This window comes from Pygocentrus nattereri, chromosome 14, assembly GCF_015220715.1.
Source record: "Pygocentrus nattereri isolate fPygNat1 chromosome 14, fPygNat1.pri, whole genome shotgun sequence".
Taxonomy (NCBI): Eukaryota; Metazoa; Chordata; class Actinopteri; order Characiformes; family Serrasalmidae; genus Pygocentrus; species Pygocentrus nattereri.
The window spans coordinates 1,319,728-1,336,362 of NC_051224.1; the positions used below are offsets into that span (position 1 = coordinate 1,319,728).

A 16,635-nucleotide genomic window follows, 5' to 3' on the forward strand; every position below is an offset into this window, starting at 1 on the left:
GGACATAATAATTGCCCAACTCCCATCATGAGCTTGCAGACAAACTTATGATCAGTGGATGGTTTATCGCTATAATGCAGGTGTCTGGACAGGCTGTGTACACAAGTTGCTACATTACCAGCCCATAAAACTCACTGACATTAACTTGCTGTCATTCATTAATATATTAATTATGCGGTCCGGCTCGTAATGTTGATCTTTGAATCTTGTATGTTTACTGGCACAGTTAGCCCAGTGGAGAGGTGATGTGAGGAAGGCTTCAAGACCTTTTCATCCTGATTACTGCACAGCTTGGAAAAGGTGTGCATGCATTATAGTGCTTGCTACTGTGTTTCCTCAATGCTGTAGTCAAACCAAATCTATCCTTAACTTCCACCAGGTAAAGTTAGCACTGCTTCATCGTTCATCAGGACATCCAAACCAGATGAAGACCTTAGAGTCTTAGAGTTACAGTAGCTGCTCAGGCATCACCCATCGTCAAACACAGAAATGCTTCAGGTTGTAGCTTAGTCTCAGTTAACGCTCTTAAAGGTAAAGTTCTCTACATGGTTCCTGACTGGATGTACTGTTTTAGGAAAATCTAACATCAAAATGTTAGAGAACCATGACATTATGTGACGGTTCCTAATATGTTTTCATATTTTAATCACTCAGACTTAAACAGTCACTCTGAGCACTCTGTTTTGTGTACTATAGAAAAGCACCAGTGAACCTACACATGTCCTCTGAGTCTTGGTAAGTCATTTTAATGATGGTGGAATAATAGTAAATCTGAAATAAAACGTTTTCTTTAGGGACTGTTTTGCCTTAAAATACTGACCTGGCAGGGACGATACCATGAAGGTCGTTCAGCCAGGGCGAGGCTCTGCCATTGCACTTGGGTGGTGCTGACCCTTGGGAATTCCCCAAATGCGGGAATCTCGACTGCATAATTTCTGGTAGTGGGGGACTGCGTTCGCACTCTCCCCTGACAAACTTGCGTTACAACAACAGAACTAAGGGACAAGTCTCTGCAGTGAGGATTGCGGGTTGCGAGCGCAGCCATCGGCCTGTGTCTAGGGGGGTCAACTGCGAGTTGTGCAAGGTTTTCTACTTGGGGGCAGTCGTGGGCTGGAGGTTAGGGAACTGGCCCTGTGACCGGAAGGTCGCTCGTTTGATCCCCAGAGCTGGCAGCACATGACTGAGGTGTCCTTGAGCAAAACCCCTAACCCCCAGTTGCTCCCCAGGCGCCGTGGATTGGGCTGCCCACCGCTCCGGGCAAGTGTGCTCACTGCCCCCTAGTGTGTGTGCTCACTAGTGTGTATGTGGTGTTTCACTTCACGGACGGGTTAAATACGGAGGTGGAATTTCCTCGTTTGTGGAATTTAAAAAGTATCACTTAACTTAAAAAGCCCTGCAAATACATCTCTGACATAAACGAAAAAAAAACCAACCATTAAGCCCAAACCTCATTTTTCAAAACTATCATATAACAATGTCTAAGCCATCGGGTGGCTTCATAACTCTTATATGTAATTATTTTTATGAGGCAGCTTTTACAGGCATTAAACTCTTCAGACATCTGGTTCCTATCACCACCACTGTAAACAATTCTGGCTGTGCAAGTTTCTCTACAAAGGAGCATCTCACATCAAGGCACTCTGGACAATCGTGTTTGCATCTTAACCATGTAATTAAGATGCAATTAAAAAAAAAAACAGTGAAATTCATCTTTAAATAAAAATGTTTTCTTAGATATTTCATTATATTTTGCTGCAACATCTGGGAGCTAATATTTTAGCAGCTTATGACTTAGGTGTTAGGTGGTGTTGCAAATTAATTAATTAATTAATTAATTAAAATCGATGTGTCATTTTGAGACTATTGTTATAGCTATTAGTAAACATTCATCCATTTCTACTAAACAAATGATCTGAACTTTTGTCCATTTGACTAACGTTCGCACAGCCTGGCAAATGCCTCCTTCAGCTCATTTGACCTGCACACACTTTCAGAACTCCTAGAATGAATGAGTTCGACTGCAAATCAAAGACTACAATTAAATAACATTTTACTAATTAGTGAACATACAGTTAATAACCAATGCACCTGTTAATACACCATATAAATATATGTATACCACATTTCTAAGCCTGCATGCTTCTGTTTACTAGGTCACCATTAATCATTTGAAAACAGAAGCAGACTTTAAAGGTTAATTTCACCAATTTTTCAAAATTTCAGGAACATCGAGTCTTTGAGATGTAATTCCGATTGACGTTCATGGTTCATTATAGAAAATTTATAGAATTATTATAGAAATTATAGAGTCAGTTTCCATACAGTGATAGTGATGGGAACCAGGGATGTCTGAAATACATATATAGTCATTTTATTTACTATTTAAAACCTGTAAACCTACACGTCTTCTGAATTTTAATATTTAATGTTAAATAATGGTAAAATATTTATAAATCTGAAAAAATATGTTTTCATTGGAAACTATTTGGCATTAAAATTCACTGCATGTACGCTTCTGCCATGAATGGGATGAAATACATTTAAAGCCAAAATCTTATCATAAAACAATGTGTGAGACATCAGGCAGCGTATATCTAACCATATATCTTTCATTTCATATCTTCCTGTGAGCTTTCAGAGGCCTTCAACTTTTCAGACGTCTGGTTCCTATCACCACCACTGTGAAAAATTCTGACTTGGCAGATTTCTATAAAACGAACATTTACATCAAACCACTCTGAAAGGCCTTCTTTACACCCAAGTCAATTATGTCATTTTGAAAAATCAGTGGAGTTATCCTTTAAAATAAAGTGTTACCAGGTTTCCTCCCTTTTACTATTTTCCACATCTTGAATAGTAGTGAAGACATCAGATCTGTGAACCAGCACATTTGGAACTATACAGCGACTAAAACACATGCATCTTCTATTTTAGTTCATTTTTGTGTTTTATTAGTTTCTCTGTCCTTTTTGCCTCAACACAGCTTTACACACCCTCGGCATTTTCTCAGGTAGCTTCACTAGGAGCTTCTCTCAGAAGCATCTGTCCTCCTGAGGAGATGTTCCTACAAAACTGAAGATGATGCGCATGAGCCGAGATCTTGTTGTTTCTAAAAGCCATACGATTGTGTGCATTTTTAAAAACATGTATAGATATATAGATTTTTCGTTTTATTTATTTATTTATTTGGATATAACTTCAATTTCTCTTTTTCGTTTTTGGAACAAATTTCATTGCATTTAATTGTGTGTCCAGCTTTTGACTTGTAGTTTCTGACTGATGGTGAAATGACGTTTTGTTGATTTTCTAAGTGAAAATATGTTTACACACCTCTGCACATTTTAATGCACAATTACTGTTTTTGTTTGTTTGTTTGTTTGTCATTGCTTGTTTTATCATAACAAAAACTGTGGTCAATGCAAAAATGATGACTCATACATATATATATATATATATTAAATCAAATACATAGAAATCTAATTTTAATAAAGAAAATTTTAATTTGCGCAACAAAGAAAAATGTGATATTTAATTGTGCTCTCCGTAGAGGGCGTGTTTACTTATTTTCACTCATAAAATCAACAAAACATAACTTGACCAGACTGCTGGGATAGGCTCCAGCACCCCCCTGCGACCCTGACGGAGAAGCGGCTTAGAAAATGGATGGATGGATGGATGGATGGATGGATGGATGGATGGATGGATAGATGGATGGATGGATGGATGGGTAACTTGACCAGCTACGCTTAAACCTATGTGTACGAGTGCACTGTTCTTTTTCCAGTGTAGCCAGAATAAACGAAGATGGACAGAAGACAACGGACCAGCACCTGAGTAACAGTCAATTTCTTCGCTTTCATCCTTATGGTCTGCCTACAGCTGTCTGGGGTCTTCATGGGGAAATGGTCCATTCACGGAGAAGTTCTTTATGGAACCAGTGCAGCTCCTATTGGACTGCTCCAAGGAGTTCTGTTCTGCACCTTTATATTTGAGTAAACCAAATACATACTGCTCGACTAGACAGTGACCGCTGTAAACTCTGGGATGGTGTTTAGGTGCTTTCCCTAGCCCAGAGGTCCAAAAATGCCACTGTCTATTTAAAGCCCTATAGATGTGATAAGTTATGCAAATCTAGACTGTTTACTTGCCTTTCAGCACACTTATCTGCATCTGTGGTTGTAAGCTCAGCAATCTTTCCAGCTGAAACTGTCCGGGAAGGTGTTTTCCCTACAATGAAGGCCTTTTTGTTCAAAGAACGTAAAATGCACCTGCTGGTTAACACTCTTCCTGATAGCACTACGTGCACTCTGCTCCTCAGTGTCCTACAGTGTGAAAAGTGGCGGACAGTAACTGAGTAACTGAGTAACTGAGTAAATGTAATTAGTTTCTGTACTTTAGTATTTTTGGTGTATCTGTACTGAAGTTTCTCCGTTCTGGGCGTCTTTTTCCTTTCACTCCACTACATTTCAGAGTCTAATATCCGACTTTTCCCTCCTACATTTTGAGAAATCTGTCGTTCCTTTTGGTTTCTGTGTGTATAAAAACGTAACATGTCAAAACGAAAGAAGCGCAAAGCCAGAGCACCAATCAGGGCCCAGCGGTCACTTTGTTTAGAGCTGGTTTTGACCTGTCGGTCATACCGACCCAGTGCAGCACGCGGTTCAACGTCAGTGCAGCAGCGTAAAACTTTGGGAGAGTCTGTTCAACATAAATGATGAACTAACCTAACTTTGTGTAAATAGAGCACAATATAGAAATATGTCCACATATGCAGTCGAGACTGACGCGGCTTTTTTCTGAATTTCTACAAACACCATTTCATTTTATAGTAAATGAGTTTGGGCTGGTTTATGTTTATGAACAGACGCCTACAGATCAACATAGTAAAGGAGCTCATCTGTGATCCTGAGTTTAAAGCCAGTTTTTATTCAACTTAAACTTGGAACTAAGTTGTAAATAAATCTGAAACTGAAACTTTGCTTGTGTGTAAAAAGTGATTTCAGAGCCACTCGGTTCTCCCTGATGGAAACTGTTTACCTTCAGTGTTTTGTGCTTCTGATCATTTTAATAGACGTCAGCGTCACTAATTAATGACGTTCTATTAAAAGACTGGTTTACCAAGAGAGATGCTGGAGGACTTTCACCTGAAATGAGTTCATGAAGCCAGTCTGGTTATAAAAATGATAACAGGACATCAGAGCCAGAATTACTCTTTTAGTACTTTTACTTTATACTTAAGTACATTTGAAGGGAAATACTTTAGTACTTTTACTCAAGTGGAGGTCTAAAGGGAGGAGCTTCTACTTTTACTGGAGGAATATTTTACCTTGGGGGTCTCGACTTTAACTCCAGTACAGGGTTTGTGTACTTCGTCCACCACTGTGAAAAACACCTGCATGGTTCTGGGCTCGGATGTACAGTTGTAGGAGTTATAACTACAGATGGTGGAAGAGCTTTAAATACAGTGAAATTTAGATCATTTGTTCACACTAACACATCTCTTTCGCTGAAACGAACGGCAGATGCATTCAACAAAAAGTTACAAATAAATGTCTCGCTTGCAAAAGTCTGGATATACACACCAACATAATGATGACAGTGGTTACCTTAAAATGCTTGATTATTACTGACTAGTCTAAACAAGTAATAAAAGGAAATAAGTCTCATTAAATATATTTTAATAAAATAATTTAATGAGCATTTTAAAACCGTCATTGCACATTGCACAATAAACCTCCTTTGAAGAAAAAGATTTAAAATATCTTTTTAAATTATCTTTAACAATATTCACATACAGAAGAACGTTCCTGTTTTTTTTCATAAGATAAAATAAATGAAGTATACTGAAATTCAATTAAAATAAGCAATAATAAGAGCTGTTGTTAATAAGCATGTCCAGCTCTTACCCTGGGAGAGGGACAAGCACGCTGGTGGACCTTTCATGTTGGGCTTTGGGTCTATTTTATGATCTCAGAACTGAATTTTGCAGGTATCTTCATTCATATTGGTGTTGTCTCTGAGGGGACCTCAGTGATTCCACTTCTACTGACTCCTGTTTGAACTTGATTCACTGTTAAAGACTTTGCTTTCATTCGTCATTAAAAGTCTTCAACGCCTGTGAAACCATTGGCTCTCTGAGCTGATGTCTAGCCCCAGAAATAGTGTCTGCTACATTCAGCTTGGTCGTTTACATAAATTCATGTGGTTGGAAACAACAACACAGGACTGGTAGAGAAGCCGCGCTGGTTCACCTTTTATTAATACCTACATTTCAGCTTTGCTATAGAATTTTCTTTATAGTGATCAATTCGGTCCTCTGAACTGCTGTGCTGAGTCCGTGTCCGGACCGCGGTGGCATAGCTCCAAAGAATTTGGCACCTTTTTTCTGACTCCTTCTTCAAAAAAAAAAGTCTCTGCTGAGCCTCAGTTCAGTTTGGCTACTGCCTTCGGATGCACGTGGGAATAATATAAAAACTGACCACAGAGTGACTGCAGTCTAGAACATGTGAAGCCAGCTGCTGCATTTCCCATTGAAATGGTCAGCTCCCCCAGGTCATAGATTTTTCTTGCTGTACATGATGATAAGACCCCAGACAGCTGCAGGCAGACCAGAAGGGTGAAAGGCAACTCTTAAAAATTTTGTCAGAGTAAAGAAGCTGACTGTTACACAGGTGCTGGTCTGTTCTCTTCTGTCCGTCTACTTTTCTTCAGCTACACTGAAAAAAATAAGTGATGCGGTTGTATGCAAAAGTTTGAGCACTCCAGTTAAAAGACAAGTTTTGTTGATTTTCTAAGTGAAAATAGGTTCATGCTTCTTCTACGGAGAGACCATACTTGTCTGTGCACACATTCTATTTGCAAAGTCTAACATATTGGAATATATTGGAATATATATATATATAATAACTATAGTAACAATAATAACTATAGACGTATATAAGAGTCAGCGCATAAAAAAAGCTTGCTGAATTTCATTGATTGACATGCGTCCAGACGATTCTGCATTATGCATTGCTGTGCATTGACATTAAATAAAGGCGCTGTATTCTGTGGTCAGTGACAGTCCTAACAAAAGCCTGGCCTTTCAGAGCTCAGGGCCAGCTTTATATGGAGCTGTCAGGCAGTGTGAGGAGAGAACAAACCCCAACACACTCCACACCAGACTCACCACAGTACAAAAACAACACGTGCAGCTGTGTGTGTGTATGTAAGTCTGCATGAGTCTGTGTGTGTGTGTGTGTGTGTGTGTGTGTGTGTGTGTGTGTGTGTGTGTGTGTGTGTGTGTGTGTGCTGCACACACAGCACGGAGGACAGCCTTGCAGCTGTGGCTCTCTGATTGTGATATCAGTGCAGACAGGAGGTGTGTGTGTGTGTGTGTGCGTGTGTGTGTGCGTGCATGTGTGTGTTCCTGCACAGAAGACTCTTTATACTCTGCCTCTGTAACACAGCCCACCACTGCCAGAGATACAGACAAAAGTCAGCACTGGCACGCTGTCCGTCCTGTGATGTGTGTGTTCCAGCGCGAACGCAGAGGCTGTAAACAACTCTGGAAACAACCGCTGCACATTAAACATCATATCACACATTCTCTTGTTTGTCATCATCACAAACACAGCCTTGTTCGCTCTTTTTATGATAGTAAATATTTGCCGTCCTATAATGCACACTATTTGAATAAAGAGCAAAAGGCCAAGACGGAGGTGCTCCATGCAAATCTAGAAAGGTGATGCAGGCAATACTACAGCATGGAGTTCACTTCATCATCCCAAACAATGTGTTATTGTCTTTATGTGTCTTGGAACTCCTCTTCTTACATTTCATTTCATAATTTCTCACTTGTAGCTCGTTGAAGAAGAAAAAAAGGCAGGGGAATTCAGCTGACAGAGCAGATTGGAGACTCCACCTTGGTGATTGTAAGTAGATGATCTAGCATGGTTTTAATTTGATGGAAAGTTGTTGTGCATTTTATTTTTTAAAGTTTTTGGTTCTTGACAGTGAGATAAACACAAGTGGCAAAGGCAGACCTGCCAATGTGACTGTAGTTTGGAGTCATACATGTAGATCTTCCACAATCAAATATAACTGATTGCATTGTAAAACTGAAGCATGTAGGAGCAACACCCACTCTGCCAATGCAGTAGACTGTGCAAGCTTACAGAGGGGAGTGCCAAGTACTGAAGCACACAACACATAGAAATCACCTGTATCGCTCACTAGAGTTCCACACTAAATCTTGAAGCAACATCAACACGGGAGCCGTGCAGCCAGAGCTTCTAGAAATGAGCTTCCAAAGACTGGCAGCTGCACAGGATCTTAAGATCACTCTCTGCAATGCCAAACATCAGCTGGAGTGGTGTAAAGCATGTCGCCACTGGACTCTGGAGTAGTGGAAACGTGTTCGCTGGAGTGATAAATCACACTTCACTGTCTCATCAGTGAATCTAGGCTTGGCATTCAAAGACATTTCAGACAATTATCTGCTCTAACTTCATGGCAACACCTGAAGCTGAAGGCCCTTTCCTGTTTCAGCATGATCATGTCCCTGTGCACTAAAGTAAGACGTGCTTTAATGAGTAGAATTGAGGAACTCCAGTGGCCTGCATAGACCTTCAACCCCACTGACCAAAAGTGTGTGTTTGGTGCACCTCCATATTAATGCCTAAGGCTTTTTCACTTGTCCAACAAGCTAATGCAGGAGTGACGAACAGGTCTCCACAGACGTTTGGCCAAATAGTGTAGGGAGTCCAAAGGGTTGGTGTAGATATAAGTGAACTGACCTGAGCCCAATGGGTCCTGGAAAAATAATGTAGGTTTCAGGATGGGTTTTCAGGCTTTGGTGTTGGGCGTGGCTTTGATTTGTAATTTGTAGATTTGTTTTTAGCAAATCTCTTATGCATTATCTCTTTCACGTTCTCTAGTACAGTCCATGCCTTTGACAGAGCCTAGCTAACAGTCTGGCCAGCTGCATACAGTACACTGCTGTGGATGAGAGAATAAGAAAACTCACTAAAGAGGAACTCTTTAAAATTCCAAATGAGTGCGAGCCGCGTTCGGTTTGGGTTCAGGTTTCAAATTTAGTAGCACCAGTCAGGCAGAGATTGGGTTCAGAGCTCAGGACATGCTCTGCAGAGAAAGTTCCTAATTAAAATGATTCCACCTTCCGAGCTCATTTAAAGCTAAATATATTCTAGAGTATGAACAAAGGCCACAAATATCCTCAACTCTGGCTTCAGTAATTTGGCAGCTGACCAAGAAGTAGTTTCTAAATAAAAAATAGCCGAGTTTCTACATCTTCTGTTGGATAGTGAGGTCCAATTTTCATTTAACATGGAGGGCATGGCATTCATATAAATAATATCCCCAGAATCGAAACAGACACTTTAACATCCTCCATAATTGATTGTGTGTCTGAAATGAAAATCATGACCCATTTTTGGGCAGTCGTGGGGTGGAGGTCAGGGATCCAGCCTCGTGACCGGAAGGTCGCCGGTTCGATCCCCAGAGCCGACAGCACATGACTGAGGGGTCCTTGAGCAAGACACCTAACCCCCAACTGCTCCCCAGGCACTGTTGATAGGGCTGCCCACCACTCCGGGCAAGTGTGCTCACTGCCCCCTAGTGTGTGTGTCTTCACTAGTGTGTATGTGGTGTTTCACTTCACGGATGGGTTAAATGCAGAGGTGAAATTTCCCCGTTGTGGGACTAATAAGGGTCACTTAATCTTAATTTTTGTAGCAATAGCGTAAGGATGGCTCCTGATCATATTTGAAAAATGATCATTTATTGTTTAACCATGCTCCTAGATTCAGAAACACAGTCAGGCAGATTGCTAACATGCACATCTTCACAGAAGATTGTATGGGACCTAGTAAAACCGTGAACCTAGAGAACATTCAGAACTAATTTCAGATCTTGTAATGATTTCTGATGATGAAGCAGACTTACTACACCTTACTTACTATTCCACAGTGGAAGCTCAACTACAGAGAACTGCATCATCGGTATATAAATGTATCTTACAATCAGCTAAATTACCAGTTTCCAATAATACTATATTATTTATTTAAAGTATAAAATAAATGTTAAAGGACCTAAAACAGAACCCTGTGGTACACCATTACTTATACCTGAAAACTGAAACTTTTTTCATAGAGATGGATATTGATGTTTTTCCGGTAACAATGAGTGATTTATAGTATTGGACACCTTAATGAAAATCAATGAAGAGCAGCACCGGTGAGTTTACAGTGCAGTGAGGATAGAATATCATTCATAACCAGTGACACAGTGCTATGGAAAGGTCTAAAATTAGACTGATATGCGTTCAGCATGAAATAGCTACAGTGGTTAAACAACCTGAACTGACAAATAGATCTTTTTCATAGATCAACAGATTCAAAAAAGTTGAAACGATAGATAAAATGCCAATAAAAACAGAAAGCAGTGATTTTTATATCCTATTTGATCTTTACTTGAATGAAAACAGTTCAAAGCCAGATATACAGTGTTTTATCAAAGTTATTGCTTTTTGTAAATATAAGCAAATTCTGAAATTGATGCCTGCATCACATTCAAAACAGGTCAGGACACGACTGGGAACATCTTAAACGGGTGATATGTTTACGTTTGGATATAATGGAGCATCCAGGAAAGGTCAAGTCCTTATGGGCAGGGATGGGTCAAGGGCTCACTACTTAAAATATTAAAGCTATAAAAATGTTCCTCAAGGTCATATAACGATTGCAAGGTCATATACCAACAGCACCTAGAAACACTGCCTACTTCTCTGGGGTCAAGCTCATCTGAAGTGTATTGATGCACAGTACTTGTGTTGTGGTCCTTTTTGGAGCACCTTGTAGACATCCGTCCATCCATCCATCCATCCATCCATCCATCCATCCATCCATCCATGGGGGGGGTGCTGGAGCCTATCCCATTGGTCATCGGGCGGAAAGCAAAATTAATTAACTAAAACATCAAATATTATGGCTTGTATTTCTATCATATAAATATGATATATGTTCCTACAGTTATAGAGTGCCTGGTCAGTGTTTATGAGCTGCCAGCTTTTCAAGTGTGCATACCAACACTGAAGCAGTTGTCGGTCATCAAACCCAGCGCTAAGCTCCCTGTGTGCGAAGCTATGGTGGGAAAAGTCTCTGAAAAGGCTCGGACAGTCATGGCTGGCATGTGGGTTTGATCCCTCTGCCACTTTCATCTTCTCTGCTAATGTTTAGAGCACTGTTTACCCTGTGCATTTGGCCTAGCCTTTTGATGTGGACACCCACCCAACAGCTTTGCCAGAGAAGAAAGAGGCACACACGCATGCTTTCTAATTTAGATCAGCGGTGCCATGTGGTGGGACAGTTTGCCCAGGCTTCGTCAGTTGGTCCAGACACTTGCTTTATAGACCCCCTCATCCTAGAATCAAGTGCAAAGGAGCTAACTCAGACCTCCCCCAACATCCCTCCTCTACCCTGAACTACCACCCAGGCCACACCTGCTCTGACTGATGGTGAAAGCAGCTGAATTTTAGTGTGTTTTTAGGCAGATAGCTTTGGGCCAAGTTGACAGTCTGCGTCTCCACCACCGCCACTAGTGCAAGTTTTCCTGTGTTTTTTTCCCCCCTCTGAGGCTTGATGAGGATTAGCAGGCTGACGGGCTCTCTCTGAGGGGGCTTTACGAGATGTTTGCCTCATTCCTACTTGCCGCCTCACACACTCACCCTGCTCACACTGACAAATGACAGCTGCTCTCCAGCCTGATTGGAGCCTTGGGCATCCACTAATTAGCCACTGAATGGTTTTGTACTGTATGCAGTGGAATAGCTGACTATTACAAAAAGAGAGAGACTTTGCAGGAAAATGACATCTTATATAATTTAATATAAATATAATTTAATAGGCTGTGTGGCTTCTTCTACTGAACTTGTTCAAAATCAGAGTTGAAAACATTATTTCAGGCTTTCAACTAACTTGGACTGTCGACTAAAATCATACAAATATAATAGAAGTTTCTACAGTTACAGAGTGTCTGGATCCGTGTTTATGAACCGGCAGCTTTTCAAGTGTTTTTTTTTTTTTTTTTCGCCCATCAAACCCAGCGCTAAGCTGTCTGTGTATGAAGCTACGGTGGGAAAAATTAGATACTACTCTAATGATGTATTTACAACAGATTATCAACCTTGATCACCACAAGCCTTTTTGGATGTTCACCCTTGTTGTGAAAGTAAGGTAACACATCCTTCATGAAGAACACACCTCTGCACTAATTACTATGCAGTTACTGTTTATTTGCTGAATTTACCATAATGGATAAAAATTGAACATTAAATGAGGCCTGTGCATAAGTTAAAGAACAATTTGTACCGTATGATGAATTTGTCCAATAATTTTAATTCAGCAAATATATAGAAATTGTGCACTAAATGTAGCAAATTCCATAATTAAGTTCCCTGTTAAGGATAAACTTATTTGACCCAGTCTAGTCAAACCTTTGCATATGAATGTGTCTATGGAAAACATGGAGAAACTGTATTAAAGTATTAAAATATGGTTTAATGCTTCCAGTTTTAATCAGGTAAGATTCTGACACAGTGCCCCTTTATTTTAGTCCAGCTTCTATACTTCTGTACTTAGTAGCACTGAGTGAAATAGCAGTAGAAAGACAACCACTTAGTGAGTTAGGGTATGATACAGTGTTATGTCGAGGGGGAAGCATGTAAAGAGCGGGTTACACTGTAATTTGGAGGTCACAGGTGTGTCTGTGGATGAGGGGGGGCTCTGTCTTACTTGCCGTTCCAGCATTATTTTAGAGCCCCTTGAGTCCTCTAGCAGTAAAACTAACTAAGTGAGAGATTGAGAGCTATTTAAAAGCCATGACAAATTAGAACACATCCATATGGGTGCGAAATATTCAAATGGCTGATGGACTTGTCAGCTACAGTCCATCACATATGGCTAATGCTACTGTAGAGTCAGCCCAACACACACACACACACACACACACACACACACACACACACACACGCACACACACACACGCACATCTCCACCGGGAGCAGGAAAACACATTCAGTCATGCTGTCCAAACACTCCCACTCCCTCTCTGCACTCACGACTGTATCCTGCATCTGTCAACAGGTACAGTAACAGCTTCATAAATTTGCGTACTGATATAGTACAGTGGGCTGATGTGTAGGCCAGAAGACTGTAGTGAAATTCCTCCTCATGTTACTGTACCTTATCGCTCAGAAAAGAACAGATTTCCAGTAACAATCAGGGAATTCTTTTCTTACACGTTCATCAATAGCTTACCATGACCCCGCTTTGACCGTTTGTCTCTCATCACCGTACCTGTCACTCTAGGAGCTTTCCTGCCAAATTACACCCCAGATGGATGGCGCTTACATAAGCTTGAAGGCTTTTGGGCTGCAATCAAGTGGCTTAATACATCCACCGTCATCACTGTGCCCTCTACTGTGCCTTGAATGGAGTGTCAAGTCTAATTTCCACCGCTGAAGGCTGCAGAGCTGTCAGGGAGTGCCGTCCAGAGGAAGCTGGCTATTTAGTTCGTAATCAAATGGTGATACACAATAGACTTGGGAAGTCAATGTTCATACCCATCCATCCATCCATCAATCCATCCATCCATTCAGAGGTTTAGCATCTTTGTTTGGCATTCCACTCATCCATCCATCCTTCTTCCCAACAGTCTTCTCATGCAATCTCTTGCATGCTTCCCGTTGGTTTTGGATATGTCCTGTTGTCTGATGTGTTATTTAAAGTCATATTATTAAATAAATAAAAGAAAAACACAACTTCATCACTATGGTATATGGCGAAATGGTCAGTCTCGAACAAGTGTTCTTTTGAAATTGCTCTCCAACATTGATTATAATGACTCAAACCCACCCTAGAGAGATTATAACTGACCACAGTTTGTTTTCTAGCTGCTAAAAGGCCTGTGCTGGCTCGTGGGGCTTCACACTGATGTGTTATTGCAATGTAATTTGTAGACACTCCCTCAGCTTTCAGAGGTTACAGCAGTGCACTGTGGTCCCAAACCATATCTGCCATATCTTTGATTGGCTGTATCAGATACACTATTACTGTAGGGTGATTTTAAACGCAGGTTCTCCAAATCCAGCCCTGCCCAAAACAAACAAACAGACAAACAAACAATGGCATATTTCAGAATTTATTCTGGGCCACTACAGCCGGCTTTCAGTAGAGGGTTTGAATGACCCTGTAGAGCTTTGAGAGATATTCATTCTAAACGTGGAATCATTTGTGTTTTTGTATTGTTTCATTTCATGTTCTACTGTTTTAATGCCGTTTATATTATATCTCATATAAGGACAATGAGTTTTTTTCCCCAATTTTTCAAAGACCTATTTGATTTTGAATTTGAAGTTGAAAGATTTAAATTGTTACAAGTTTTTAAGTCACATAACTTTTTTTCAGTCACTACTGAAGCTCAAAGAGATTTAGTCCATAGGTGGATCCTTATTTTGGCCCCCCAGCATCCCTGGCCCTCAGGGCCACATGGTGGGCAATTAGATCTTGTTGTTTTTAAATGAATATGTCCCAAAGTTGGAAAATCTGTGTGGAATATCTGAATAACACTGAGAATTTTCAAATTAACCCCACTTTTTGTGTTTTAAGGAAAAATAATATGAATTTTTGCATTTATAACTTTCCACAGGTATTTGTTCTACACATATATTGGCTCAGTTAAGCTCAACATTGGCTTAAACTGTCAGTCACTGACTTTAGTCTAAAATCTAGCTCCACTAAAAGTCAGAAATGTGTTCTCAAGTCTGAGTCTGAACCGATTCAGAAGAATGATCCATATCTTTTTGTTAGTCTTTTAGTTTCTGTCTTTTGTTTTAAATTATTTTATTACATCTTTTATTATTAGAGCAAGTGTATCTAGCCTTTCTCATGAGGCCTTGATAGAGCGAACTACTACTACTGATTTTATTGTTTTAAAAGAAAGTCAAATATGCTTCATATCAAGTGTTTGTTCATCATGCAGACAAATATTGTAACAGGTAGGGCTGGTTCTAGTTTCTAGTGATGTGCTCAGCTGAAATCTGTTTGGGAAGCTTGCCTCAGCAGTGCCTGAGGTTTTTGAAAGTGCTTTGAAACCCACTTCCCACTAGCCTCCCATTTTTATTTTTTGGTACTGAATTGCAGTGAAATCCGCTAATAAGAGTGTATCTCCTCTAAAATCTACCGCAAATTCTTTTGTGATATTAAAAAATTCTTTTTTAACCTCTAGAATTCAACGATAACGCAGACCACAATGCAACCAAACAAGCTACGTAGAAAATCGCCACCCTTAGCTAACCAAACTTCTTTTTGTCACAAGACTAGATAATGTTTATTTTTACCACATATAATGTGGACACACACACACACACAGTGTTAGAAATGAAGGGACCATGCAGGGACATGACTCGTTCATCAAGGTACAAACAGTGTAAACGTTCCCTCAAAGGTGCAGCAGCGGTTTTAAGGTCCGGTTGTGAACCTTAAATACGTTTTTCCCAGTGGAAAAGTAGAAATTTGTATCTTTTAATAAACGAATGTTTTAAAACAGAGCCATGTAATAAAAGCCTGGAGGCGAGGCGAGGAGAGGCGAGGCGAGGCGAGTCGGGGTGTGTGGAGTCAGTACAGCTTAGAAAATATCATTTCAGTGGATTCTGGTTCAGTTATGTTCCCTGACTAAAGGTTCTGGGATGGACCCCTGAGTGTCCCACCCCAGTGACGAGAGCGTCGTACCTTTTTTTCTGAGTGCACGCACACAGTTAACTCTAGTTATGTGTAGACTTTGCATCGATGACGACTTCCGTTACATTGATGGCCTAACAACAGGCTTGTTTTTCAGTGCAACATTGCCCCTGTTTTCAGATCCACCTTCATGAGGCCTTGGATAGGTTCAAATTCTTCCCACTCAGTTTCTTACCACCTTTTAAAGTCTAGGTTCCCCACATTTAGCCCCAAATTTCTCATGGTTGTCCCCAGACTTTCTACAGAGTGAGTCAAAAGTCACAGGCCACCGTTTTATTTTATTTCATTTTTTAAGGCCCCACGATGCGGTGCTGAAGGTGGTGTTTGTTGCAGATTATCTGTTGCAGATTTTGTTTGTTGCACAACCTGTTTGAGATGACCCCAGAGATTAAAGTCGATAATAAAATAAAATAAAATAAAACAAAACGGTGTCCTGTGACTTTTGACTCACCCTGTAGTTATGAGATCACATCTGACTAGCATCCCACAAGCTTCGGTGTGCACGAGTGCCTAACCATTCAAACACTGATCTGAGCAGTGCACGCACACGCTTGTAAATGGGTCTTGACTTGGACACTAGTGTTTTCCTAGGACCATGTGTCCTTTAAACTTTAACCCCTTAAAATCCCAGGCTTATTACATACTAAGGCTCATTATTCAGTAACTACACAGTGTTAGAAATAAAGGTACAGCAGTGGCTTTAAGGTCTAACTGTGTACCTTAAATATTTCGCAGGTGAAAAGTATGTAGTTCTCCTTTTTCCTAACCTCATGTTTTAATCAGAACCAGAAAATAAAAATACTGGAGATGACGGGGTGCGTGGAGTCAGCACAACTTC

At 40.4% G+C, this 16,635-nt stretch overlaps 1 non-coding gene across 1 annotated transcript; it reads left to right on the plus strand.

Annotated features, from left to right (window-relative positions):
* Positions 1 to 812: 812 nt before the first annotated feature.
* Positions 813 to 970, plus strand: LOC119265187. The gene has a single exon (XR_005131471.1). It is a non-coding gene; the product is annotated as a U1 spliceosomal RNA (small nuclear RNA).
* The last annotated feature ends 15,665 nt before the right edge of the window (positions 971 to 16,635 follow it).